Source organism: Adiantum capillus-veneris, chromosome 24 (genome assembly GCF_014529385.1).
Source record: "Adiantum capillus-veneris isolate H3 chromosome 24, ASM1452938v2, whole genome shotgun sequence".
Taxonomy (NCBI): Eukaryota; Viridiplantae; Streptophyta; class Polypodiopsida; order Polypodiales; family Pteridaceae; genus Adiantum; species Adiantum capillus-veneris.
The window spans coordinates 51,059,220-51,072,267 of record NC_140954.1 but is presented as its reverse complement, the minus strand read 5'-3'; positions in this window follow the sequence as shown (position 1 = coordinate 51,072,267).

Below are 13,048 nucleotides of genomic sequence, written 5' to 3'. Positions count from 1 at the left end.
TTTCAACATGTAATAATTTTTGCCACCCTCTCTGGCTCCAAACTCCTTCTTCAACAAGAAATCAGAGCACCTAGGAATCTGAGAAGTTCCATTGATTGAAAGTTTAAATACCTTAGCAATAAATTGAGGATTCAAAGCTACATTGGTAGACAACATACCCTTTGTCTTTTTGGAAATCTCCACTTGAGATTTAGCATACATATTTCCTTTCCACTCTTGCCATGGCAAAACAACAAAATCAAATAAACCTATCTTCTTTAACCACAGTGAATGTACCTCTGCAGAACAGTCAAGCTTGTCATAATAATTAATATATAATTCTCCTAAATGATTTTCTCATGTTAAACTGATCATTTAATATGGGGAAGTGAAGGAGTATGAGCGAAAGTGCGACGCGAGAGAGAGTGCGAGAAGAAGAGCACGACGATATGGTGAACTCGCTCTACTATAATGTGTAGAGCATAGTGAGTTCTTATTAGGTTTTTACAAAAGAATATGTGTACATACCTGGCGGCCCACCCACTTACCTGGGCGACCACATTGGGCTTTATACCCCAACAACCTCCCACTTAAAGTCCAATGTGGTACTTTAAGTGTGAGAGAAGCTACTATACAAGCTAATATACAAGAGATGTAGAGAAGTGATGTACTACCCTACACCTAACTGCTTGCGAAAATGCGCAAAGCTCTCTGAGGGAAGTCCTTTTGTAAGTAGATCAACCGGATTTTCTGTGGTGTGAACTTTGACAAGCTGAAGTTGCTTATCCTCGAGTATTTCCCTGATGAAATGATACTTCACATCCACATGCTTTGTCTTTGAGTGATAAACTGGATTGCGAGCCAATTGTATAGCACTTTGACTATCACAATATAACACAGGCATCTCTTCTTTGATTCCCAAATCTGTTACTAGTCGATTAAGCCAAATTGATTCTTTGCATGCCTCTGATGCTGCAACATATTCAGCCTCTGTAGTAGACTGAGTAACACAATCTTGTAATCTAGAACGCCATGATACTGCTCCACCAGCCAATGTAAAGACATACCCTAACGTAGACCTTCGGTTGTCTAAGTCACCTGCATAATCTGAGTCTGTAAAACCCTTTACACTTAGCTCCTGACTCCCATAGCATATACACATACTCTTTGTAGCTTTCAGGTATCTCAATATTCCTAATGTCTGGGCGAGTAGCAATCATTGCATACATCAAACTACCCACTGCAGACGCATATGGAATCTTATCCATTTCAGCCTGTTCTTCCTCAGACACAGGACAATCTTGTTTGCTAAGTTTCACATATGGTGGCAATGGAACACTCAGTGCCTTTCCCTTCTCCATATTGAAACGTTGCAAAACCTTGTCAATATACTCTGTTTGAGATAACCAAATCAACTTCTTTGATCTATCTCTCTCAATGCGCATACCAAGTATATGACTTGCCTCACCCATGTCTTTCATGTCAAACGATTTTGCCATCTTTGACTTCAAAGCTGAAATTTCTTCCAAGTGCTTGCCAGCAATCAACATGTCATCCACATACAAAATAAGGATCAGCCAACTACCATCCTTAGCCTTCTTTGTATATAGACAGTGATCGAACTCACTACGTTTGTAGCCTTGAGAAAGCATAAACTTGTGGAATTTATGGTACCATGCCCTCGGTGATTGTTTTAAGCCATAAAGACTCTTTAACAACTGGCATACCCAATCTTCCTTGCCTTTCTCAACAAACCCTTCTGGCTGCTACATGTAAATTTCCACATCTAAATCACCATGCAAGAACGCTGTCTTGACATCCATTTGGTGCAACACTAAATATAATATGGAAACCAATGCAAGAAAGCATCTCAATGTAGTCATCTTGACCACCGGAGAGAAGACTTCATCAAAATCAATGCCTTGTTCTTGCTTAAAGCCCTTGGCAACAAGCCTTGCTTTGTACTTTGGCTGACTATCATGAGCGGTGATCTTATACCTGTAAACCCATTTACAAGGTAGAGCCTTTTTGCCCTGTGGTAATTTAACTAGCTTCCATGTCTTGTTTTTATGCAGAGCTGTCATCTTTGACTACATGGCCAATTGCCAATTCCCAGAGTCCTTCATTTGCACTGCTTCCTTGTAACATGAAGGCTCATTGCAATCAGTCAACATGACATAGTTCATAGATGGAACAAACCTATTAGGAGGTCACGTGACACGTCTAGATCTATGCACAATAGGTGGCTCAGGCTCAGCCACAACCTGTGGTTCCACTCTATCCTGTCCTTGCTCCTCTTGAGCCCTGACATTTTGTCTTGCACGTGCAGGTCCATCTTCTTGGAAGACAACTCTTCTAATCTCCTCAACCCTCTCTGGTTTAGAATGATATTTGGATTCATTAAAGTGAACATCATTGCTGCGGACAACCTTTCTGGATTCGGGATCCCAAAGTCTGTACCCCATCTCACCAGAATTACCATAGCCTAGAAAGATGCACTTTCTACTCTTTGGCTCAAGTTTGTTCCTAAATTCCTTTGGAACGTGAGTATATTTCTCACAGCCAAAGACTCTGAGATGCTTGTATGAGGACATTTTGCCTGACCATACCATCTCTGGCACTGAATCCTTCTGCAAAACCTTGCTAGGAGATCTATTTACAAGATGAACAACTGTTGATACAGCTTCAGCCCAAAACCCATTTGGCAGCTGTGCATTAGACAACATACTTCTGACCTTCTCTTGTATGGTCCTATTCATTCTCTCAGCAACACCATTTTGAGGAGGATTGTAAGGAGCAGTAAGTTCACGTTTTATACCTTTTGACTCACAAAAGTCCTGAAAGGCCTTTGAAACATACTCTCCACCATTGTCAGTGCGTAAGCATTTAAGCTTCTTGCCACTCTGATTCTCCACAAGTGTCACAAACGTTTTGAAAACACTAAACGCTTCATCCTTGTGCTTGAGAAAGTAAACCCATACTTTCCTCGAGTAATCATCTATAAATGTCATAAAGTAAGAAGCTCCCCCTAGAGATAGGTTAGGCATAGGTCCACACAAGTCACTATGAACAAGTGCCAACTGTGTATCTCTTCTACTGCTTCTATGCTTATGTGGCTGCTGTGTTTGCCTACCATACAGACAATGTTCACAGAATTCAAAATCATTAAATGAAAAGCCAGGCAAATAACCAGAACGAGACAAGATTTCCATTCCCTTCTTGTACATATGTCCTAACCGGCTATGCCACAAAGAAACGTTCGGCTACTCGGTTACATTGATTACATTTTTAGAGACATTTGATACATAAATCATGTAAAGTCCTCCAGACTTTACTCCATGTGCTACTGTCATAGAACCCTTGGATATCTTCCACATGTTCTGTCCAAAAGTGGTGACGTAGCCAGCATCATCAAGTAAACCTGTGCTGATCAAGCTCTTTGTAATTGCGGGAACATGTCTCACATTCTTCAACGTGAAAGAAGAGCCATTTTGAAACTTCAATTGAACATCTCCAACACCTAAGATCTCACATGTCTGCCCATCGCCTAGCCGAACATGATCTTTAGTGGTCACATAAGAGGTAAACCACTCCTTGTTTGGAGACACATGAAGTGATGCCCCTCAGTCTATAATCCAGTCACTCAGTGAATTTCCATCAGATGCTGTAAGAAGAGATGAGTCCATTGTATTCTTCAAGAAGTAGATGTCTCCTGACACTAGACTGTCATCCTCTACAACAATTTTTGTCACATTTATTTCTTGAATCTTCACTGAGGACTTGTTCTTCTCACTATGGTCTTCAGCTTTCTCTTTACCTTTTTCTGCTTTCCATTCTTTGCAGTCTCTTTTCATGTAACCCTTCTTGCCACAATGGTAGCATTCTATGTCACTCTTGCCTTTAGCACTGCGGGACTTGCTACGAGACTGATTCCTCTTTCCACCTTTGTACTTTTCTTTCGTCCTTCACCTGACAACTAAGGGTGTTCCTTTTCCTTTGTCCATTGTCTTTCTATTGGTTTCTTCAGTAAGCAGACTTCCTTCTACACCTGCTATGTTCAAACCATCTGGAGGTGCATAATTACTCAAAGCTGTGCGAAAAGTGTCCCAACTTTCCGGCAATGTGATCAACAGGAACATAGCTCTAATAGGTTCATCAAACTTGACACCTTGAGCTGACAACTGACTATAGATTGTGTTGAATTCATTCAGATGATTGGACATAGGTGTCCCTTCATCTTCAAGTCAACAAGCTTCTTAAGCCAGTATACCTGTGAAGTTGCACTCTGCTTCTCATAAAGATCACTCAGCTTTAACCATGCTTGATAAGCCGACATCTCGTCTGCTACATTGAAGTAAACGCTTTCTGCCAAAGTCAGCATAATGGTAGAAAGTGCCAATTCATCCATTTCGCTCCATTCATCTTTGTCCATATCTTCTGGTTTTATCCCCTTGAGCTTTATAGGTTTTATCTGCTTCTTTTGTACCAACACGTGCCAAATCTGTTGCTTCCACAATGGGAAATTGGTTCCATCCAGCTTCTTGATATTGTAAGGAGCAGTGTCCTATGATCCAGCCATAGCTACGCTTCACAGTAGTTTACTTTCCTGGGAAAAATTCGGCAGAGTTTCCCCTGTAAACTGACCTCTGAACCAATGTCAACCTATCAAATGAACCAAGAAAGCTTCAGATTCTGCATAAATTTTGGCAGAGTCTCCTTTGTAAAATGGCTCTGGTGTACTAAAAAACAGATCAAAAAACAGCTCAAAAAACACTGTCTCTCTGACACTGTAAGCTGTGGGTAAACCTATCCTGCACATGTACTGTCTCTGACTGTCCTGTCACTGTCCTGTAAGCATAGACTGCGACAATGCCTCAACGGCAGTAAAGCAAAGATGCAATCCCAATTGTCTAACTCACGGTCAATACATCCTAGCTGCCTATCTAAGGGTGCTCGAGGGATCGCTCCAAGACCTGTATCACCGAAAGGATCTCAACATTTGAGAATCCCCCAGCTCAATAAAACCTCACTCGACCCTCAACAAAGGCTTCAATAAATCTGACAGTACATAGACTTCCCACAAAGTCATATATCCACAAATTTCCCATTGTATGTTGTACCGCTACGGCGGTTGTTTGCTACGTGACTCACAGCCAGCAAACCCTCAACAGACATACATCATCTCCGACAATACATCCCATGTGGAATTACCTGCAATGTAAGGATGAAATTTGGAATATAAAGCAGCAAACACAAGCTACCTGATGAACTAGTGGATGTCGCTTACAGTCTGTGTGTAGATGTGCCCGTGTCGTATGTGACACGCCTCTAAGAAATGTGGGCCGTCCTTCGATGTGTAGATAGACACAAATCAACACTCTCGGAGTGTCGATATCCTCAGCACCTGCAGTCGTAGGCCGAAAACCCCAAATTTGCAGAGTCAGATCTGCACCCGCTGAGACCACGTAGTCGAAAATGGCCTGCGTAGAACTTTGTCGAAGCCGAATGGTAACCGAGATTTGGGGCCGTGTCTTTGCCTGCCAAATTTCACTCCAATATGATCTGGTGACTCTAGCCTCCTGCAATGCTGTCTCAAGCCTCGATCTGAGCTCTGATACCAGTTGAAGGAGTATGAGCGGAAGTGCGACGCGAGAGAGAGTGCGAGAAGAAGAGCACGACGATATGGTGAACTCGCTCTACTGTAATGTGTAGAGCATAGTGAGTTCTTATTAGGTTTTTACAAAAGAATATGTGTACATACCTGGGCGACCACATTGGGCTTTATACCCCCACAGGAAGTGCCAGGGGAGAAAAAGCTAGAATATTGGTTAAGCTAGCAGACCGGCCACATTAGGAATCCAAACGAGGGAAAATAGGGATCCAAAGGGGGGGCCATCTGCAAAAGAGCCATGTGAAACAATGGGCTAAAAAGACCCTAAGGTTCAGCCCATTAAGACTTCCAAAATGCTAAGGTTCCAAAATTCAAAGGTTATGTCCAAAGGTCAACCTTAAGGAATTGGATGCTTTGTGTGTGACCAAAAAAGTCTTTGCATATCACTACATAGGAGGGGGCGAGCCTAGCAAGTAGGGGATGAGAGAGAAAGCCACACACACACACACAAGCTCCCTTTACACAAAGGGAATGAGGGACACATGTCAGCTCCCTAGGCCAGTTGCTCCCAAAGTGTGCTCAATTCCTATTGGATGACCCTTGAAGTGGACCAATGAGAATTAGGCTAGAGTAAATTTAGTCTCCTGGATGATTATTGGACAACCCGTGAAGGGGTCCAATAGGAATTGAGCAGCCCAATGGGCTACTTAATTCCTATTGGTCAGAATGGGGAAAGGTCCAATGGGGATTTAATTCATTTAAATCAATTAAGTTTAATTGATTAAGCTCTCACAAAAGGGGAAAGGGGGACACATGTCAGAAGGCTATCACTTATGCTTCTTGATAGCCATTGGCTTGACTTGGGGAGGTCCAATGGGGGAAAAGCAAGAGCAAATAGCAAGAGGGCTCGCCCAAGAGAGAGAGGGGGCTGATTTTTGCAAGGCATTATCACACACACACACTCACACAATCTCATGTGTGAAGAAGGAGAAGTCTATCTCTTCCCAAGCTTTAATGGAGAGCTCATCACCTACTCCAAGCTTGTGAGAGAGAAGCCTACATCGACCTACTCTTGGCATGTGGATGCAAATCCAACCAAGAGCCAAGCTTCAATGCATGCTCATCTCCTCTACCAAGCTAATTACTAAGCTAAGCTATGCTAATATGAGTGATTATATGAGGAGATGTACATCTTTCTCGTAAGATACTCCTTCTTCCTCTCAATCTACTCTCATACCCTGCTAGCTCTCACCATCTTCAAAGGTGTGTGAGGTCTTGGGTCTGAGAACGGGGATAATTGATGTTGTGTTTGCTAAGTGTTTTGCTTAGTGCATGAAGCTTTCATCTTCATTGCACTAGCTAGTCTTGAAGGAACACAAAGAATTGTATTGTACAATGTCTCTCTTGATGGGAGAAACCATAATACAAAGCCTTTTGGAGGGGGGACCGGCTCCATGCAAATCCGGTCCTCAACTGTTGTCAATAGCTTAATTTCTCTCTCTTTTGAAAGTATTGTTGATGATATCTAACTAGGTGTTATGCTTTTTGTTGCTCTCTCCACCCAAGCACTCTTGTAATTCTCATTAGGAATCTATTCTAATGAAATTCCCACTATGTTCATGCTAATTTCCGCTACACATAAGTTCTTAGGCCATTAAATGCTACATTGGTATCAGAGCACAAGGTTTCTCTTTTCTTGCTCAAGAAGGGAGGTCCTCAAGCTAGCTATAAATGGTTGGTATTATTAATTTACTGTGAGTAAGTAGAATAGGGATTTTTCAGCCTTGCAGTGCGCCTACCTTGGTGCAGTTAACGGGGCATTGCCGTTGAGAGCTATGGTCTTAATAGTGGAGTCCTACGGGGCTTGCCTACAGCTTAACCACTATTGAGCTATTAGAAGCTTGACAGGAGCCGGTGCTGTTTTGGTGTTGAAAGACCCTCTCTTCTATTCCTTGCAATTAATGGTATTCGAGCTGTGGGTATAGTAGCGTGAGTGATTTTTCTAAAGGGATAAAGAGGAGTAGCAACTAGGGCTTGAAGTACCAAAGTACACCTAAAAATTTTACACCTAAAAGTTGTTAGAATGGCTGACAATAGTAAAGAGAGTGAAATTAATGTTGATAACTCTGATTTTGCTAATGAGCAAGCTACTAATGATGCTCTGATGCTTGTTAACTATCTTGTTTCTAGGCTTCAACAAGCCATGGGAAATCCATCTCTCCAAAGTGAAGTGCAACGGCAGCTTCGTGCTCACCGGATACTCCAAGCTCATCACCATGACAAGAGAACACCTAGGAAGCCTCCTTGTGAGACTCCCAAAAGAGGTCTCTCTCCGATTCGGGAAGAAGAAGAGAATCCGTACGAAGGGCTCAAGAATTTACTTCTTGATGATGCATCTCCTTCCCAAAGGAACGAGAAAGAAGTGAGTCTCCCGCCACCTCGACGGAGATGGCTCCATGAAGACGGCAGGCTAAACGCTCTCCATCACCACCAAAGCGGAGAAGACCATCACACTCTTCTCCACACCATAATTCAAAGAGGGATGATAAAAAGCAAGAGAAGAAAAAGGCGAGAAAGAGGACACCCTCTTCTCCATCTTCTTCATCCTCTTCCTCTTATGAAAGTGATGGTGAAGACAACGAAGATCAAGACAAGAAAAAGGCGAGAAAGAGGTCACCTTCTTCTCCACCTTCTTCAAATTCTTCACCTTCTGAAGAAAGTGATGGTGCAACCTTTGAACCATCAAAAAGAAGAGGCCATAGGAAATCCTATGCCGCATGGAAGAGGTCATCCAAGTTGAAGAAATTCAAAGAGGGAGGGAAGAGCATCCCTTTCCTTACCTATGATGGTACCTTTGGTGCTACGGACAAAGTCTTGGCCTTTATCCAACAGTTCAATGCGACGTTTGGAGATGAGGGCTTCACAGAGTCCTCTAAGCTACGCCATGTACCTATGCACTTTCAAAAGTCCGCCAGACAATGGTGGTCTAGCCTGCGAGCCAACGGTGAAGCTCCACGAACATGGAAAGATTTAAGTGCTTCCATTATAAAGCAGTTTTTGGCCACTGATGCGAAAGACAAAGTACTCACCGAATGCCGAAGCTTAAAGCTCTCTCCCTATGAATCCATCCACAAATATGTAGACAAGTTTTGGGACTTACAACTCAAAGCCACTGTCTTCAAAAAGTTGGATTTTGGAGAGCAAAAGCAACAATTTTGTGCGGGCTTAACCGAAGAAATGGCGGAGTATGTCAACTCCCAAAGGCCACGTACCATATCGGCAGTAATACACCATACTATGGTGGCCTCTCGAATCAATTTCGAAATGGGGGCTAAAAGAAATAATAAGCCCCAGGAAAACAAGGGTTCCAATGAGCCTAAGGGAAGGACAATGTCCAAAAGTCTCCTAAGGGCAACTCCAACAAAGCTAAAGAGAAGGGAGTTTACAAAGGTAAAAACAAACTCTCTCCTGAAGAGCTTGAGCGTTATCGTAAGGATAACCGGTGTTTCAAGTGCGGCAAGCAAGGGCATGCGTACCGCGCTTGTCCCCAAAAGAACAACCGCCAAGATCCTCCTAGAGCTTCCTTGGTTGAAATCCAAGAGGAGGAGACTCACCAAACTCACCACAAAGGATCTCCTCTATGCCATGCTTGGGGAAAGGTAAGAGAACATGATGTTTTTATTCTCTTTGACCTTGGTTCTACTCACAATTTTATATCTATAGAGTTGGCCACCAAGCTAGGCATATAAGCCTACAAGATGGGAGATGTCCTATCCGCAGACAGTGCCTTCAGGGGCAAGAAGCTTCAGTCACTCCCTTAATCGGGAAATTGAGGCTTCATGTCCAAGGCTATGTAGACAAAGAGGAATTCTTTATCTCTCCTCTCAAGCATGAGGATGTAATCCTAGGGGCACCATGGTTTGACCGCCTGGCTGCCAATGTTAAATTTCCTGAAAGGGGAATCTCCTTTAAGTTCAGGGAAAAAGACATGTATATAGATGCTAAGGAAATGGGTAACACTATCCCCATTGTACATACACCAGCTTTCAACAAGTCAATAAAGAGCTCTATTTCCGTGTTATAAAGCATAACCCAATCTCCCACCTGAAAAAATTTGAACTTGATATTTTGATTCACCCAAGCTTTTCTCCTCCTCTGAATTATTTCAGTTATATAAAAACTGACATGCCTATCTTCTTCCAACTGCAACAAATACCTTCTTCTATGTTGAACAGACATTTTGGGAGTCATTTTCTCACTCACCCTGAGACTAGGCACCACAAACTCCATAGGGACAACTACTTCAAGCCCATAAATTAGCCTGAATGGAGTCATACCTGTAGTCACTTTGAAAGCTGTCCTAAAGGACCACAAAGCTGAATCTAACTTTTCATCCCAATCCTTCTTATTGTCCTGCACAATCTTCCTCAAAACGCTGATCAATATCTTGTTAGTACTCTCGGCTTGACCATTGGCCTGAGGATGATAAGATGTGGATTTTTTGTGCATGATCATATGAGTTTTAGTAAGTTCAGCAATAACAACATTCAGAACATGAGATCCTCTGTCATTTACTAACTCCATAGGAAAACCAAACCTGGTCATGATATTATGATAAAGAAACCTTGCCACACTAGTAGCTATATTGTCTTTCAATGCTACAGCCTCCACCCATTTAGTAAAATAATCAGTAGCCACCAATATGTACTTGCATCCTCTGCTGGTAGTTGGCTTCACTAGTCGCACAAAATCTAGACCCCATTTTTGAAAAGGTTCTAGAGGCAAGATTGGATGATCATTCATTATTTCTGTAGAATCAGGCTGACCCATCTTCTGACATATCACACAACTCTTAGCATAATTGTGAGCATCCTTCAACACACTGGGCCACCATAATCCTGCTTGTAAAACTTTCTTTCCAGTAATATCTCCAAAAAAATGTCCTCTAGCAGCCCCAAAATGTGCTTCCTGTAAAACTGCTGATTGTTCAAAATCAGGGATACATCTTCTAAAGACTTGATCAATTCCTTTCTTATATAAAGCTCCAACAAAAACCAAGAAAGGTCTACTTTTTAGTGAAAAATTTCTTCTCTGATCTGTAGAAAATTATGATGGCATTGTACCATCCATCAAAAACACTAACATCTGATCATACCAATAATCATAATTGACAGTTTGAACATCAAACAACTGAGCATTAGGAAGATCATCAATAGCACCTGTAGGCTTTTCACTTGTCTCAATCCAACTTAAGTAATCTGCAATAGCATGCTCCTTGCCTAGTATGAATAATAACAAAATCAAAATCTTGCAATAATAACATCCATATAGCCAACCTTCTTGTAAGCAATGGTTTCTTGATTAAGTAAAGCAAAGCGTGATGATCTACATGAAAGATTACCCTGTTTCACAACAAGTAATGCCTGAATTTGGTCAAAGCATACACCACGCCCAAAGCTTCCCTCTCAGTCACTGCATAGTTTCTTTCAGCAGAGGTTAACACACGAGAAGCATAATATACAGGTCTAAACCAGCCCCTAACACCTTCGTGCATCAATACAGCTCCAACAGCCACATCTGAAGCATCCACAAAAACATGGAAAGGTAAATTCCAATCAGGAGCCTGTAAAATAGGAGTAATTGATATCATCTTCTTTAATAGTTGGAAGGATCTTTCCTGAGCATCAGACCACACAAAAGGTACATGCTTCTTAGTCAAATGAGTAAGAGGCATGCACACATTGGCTAAATACCTGATATACCTGCTATGCCACTTAACCTGGCCAACAAATCTACCCAACTCCTTAACATTTGTAGGAGCCTTTGCTGCTTGAATCACTTCAATCTTCTTATCACCAATGGACATCCCCTGATGAAATACCACATGACCCAATAGAATACCACTCTTGACTGCAATCACACTTTTCTGAATATCCTACATCTTTCAAAGCATAACCTCAAATCCTGCAAATGTAAGTCCTTTTGCCAAAAACTGAAAAATCATCCACAAACACCCTCATGAAATCCTGCAAATAGGGCTCAAAAGTCTTATAAGCGATGTAATTGAAAGATGGTGGACCATTCTTCAGCCCAAAATTCATGACAGTAGAAGCATAAGGCCCCCATTCTGTTATAAAAGCTGTTTTGTGCTGATCTTCCTCAGCCACCTGAATCTGGTTGTACCCAGAAAACCCATCCAAAAAACTATACATTTCTTGTCCAGCTACTGCATCCAAAATAGCATCACAAAAAGGCATAGGGAAAGGATCAGTAATGGTTGCTGCATTTAATTTCCTATAGTCAACACAAACCCTGCTTTTCCCATTCTTTTTTGGAACCACAATAATAGGAGACAACCATGTGACTTCATGGATAGGTTGGATAAACCCAACAGCTAACAACTTGTCAATTTCCTGTTTTACTTGAGCTGCAAAATTAGGGTTCATTCTATACCTTTGCTGAACAATAAGAACTGCATCCTCCTTGAGGTTGATATGATGTTGATGCAAATCAGGATCAATCCCTTTAAGATCAAAATAATCCCAAGAAAATACATCCTTAAATTCCTGTAACAAATGCAACAAGTCCTGCAAAAACTGACCATCCACATGTACATTGACCTTCACCATTTTAGGATCCTCTTCAATGCCAAAATTAAGCTCCTTCAACTCATCTTGTTCAACTCTCTTAGGGTCTGCCTAGCAACATCTCATAAGAACTATGCCCTTCTTTCATCCTTAGTACCACAAAGTTCACCAAAAATTGCATACCTGATATTAGCACAGAAGTTCGTCTCAAAATCCCAACCGGCTGCACCCTTGTTTGATCAGCCATCTTAACCTGGAAAGGTGCTGGTTCTAATTTCCCCAAATTCATAGCAAGATACACATATTCAGGTAATATGTTCACTCCAGATCCTCCATCAAGCAGCACTTCTTCAAACAGTCTTCCTTGAAAAGTCACCTTAATCACTGGTACTGCAAAATTCACATAAGAAGGGTGTATAGAGTGAACAGCTGGTTCAATAATGGGTTGTGAGGACAATTCAGCTCCTCTACCCAACAATTTATTCAACAATGTTTCCCTGAAAGCTGCAACTAGACAAAGCATCTGATCTAGGGACAATTGCAAAGCAGAGTTGATCAGTTCTTCAAACCAATCGCTTGCTTCACCTAAAACCTGCACTTCCTCCCTTTTAAAAGATGAAGATTCTGCTAACTCTAAAACTCCATTATCCAAAACCTGATGTCTTTGTTCCTTTTCCACCTGCTGGTGGATCCTATCTCTGATCCCTTTTTGTTGTTCCCAGTCAATTGGACCCTTGGCCTTGGACCGAGTTACTGCCAAAACCTCAATTCCCTCAAAGCTCAAATCTGAATAACTGTTACTGCATCCTCATCAGGTATCTCCTCAATAATCACAGAGGAAGCTGGTCCATTTACAAGTGCTGTAAAATCG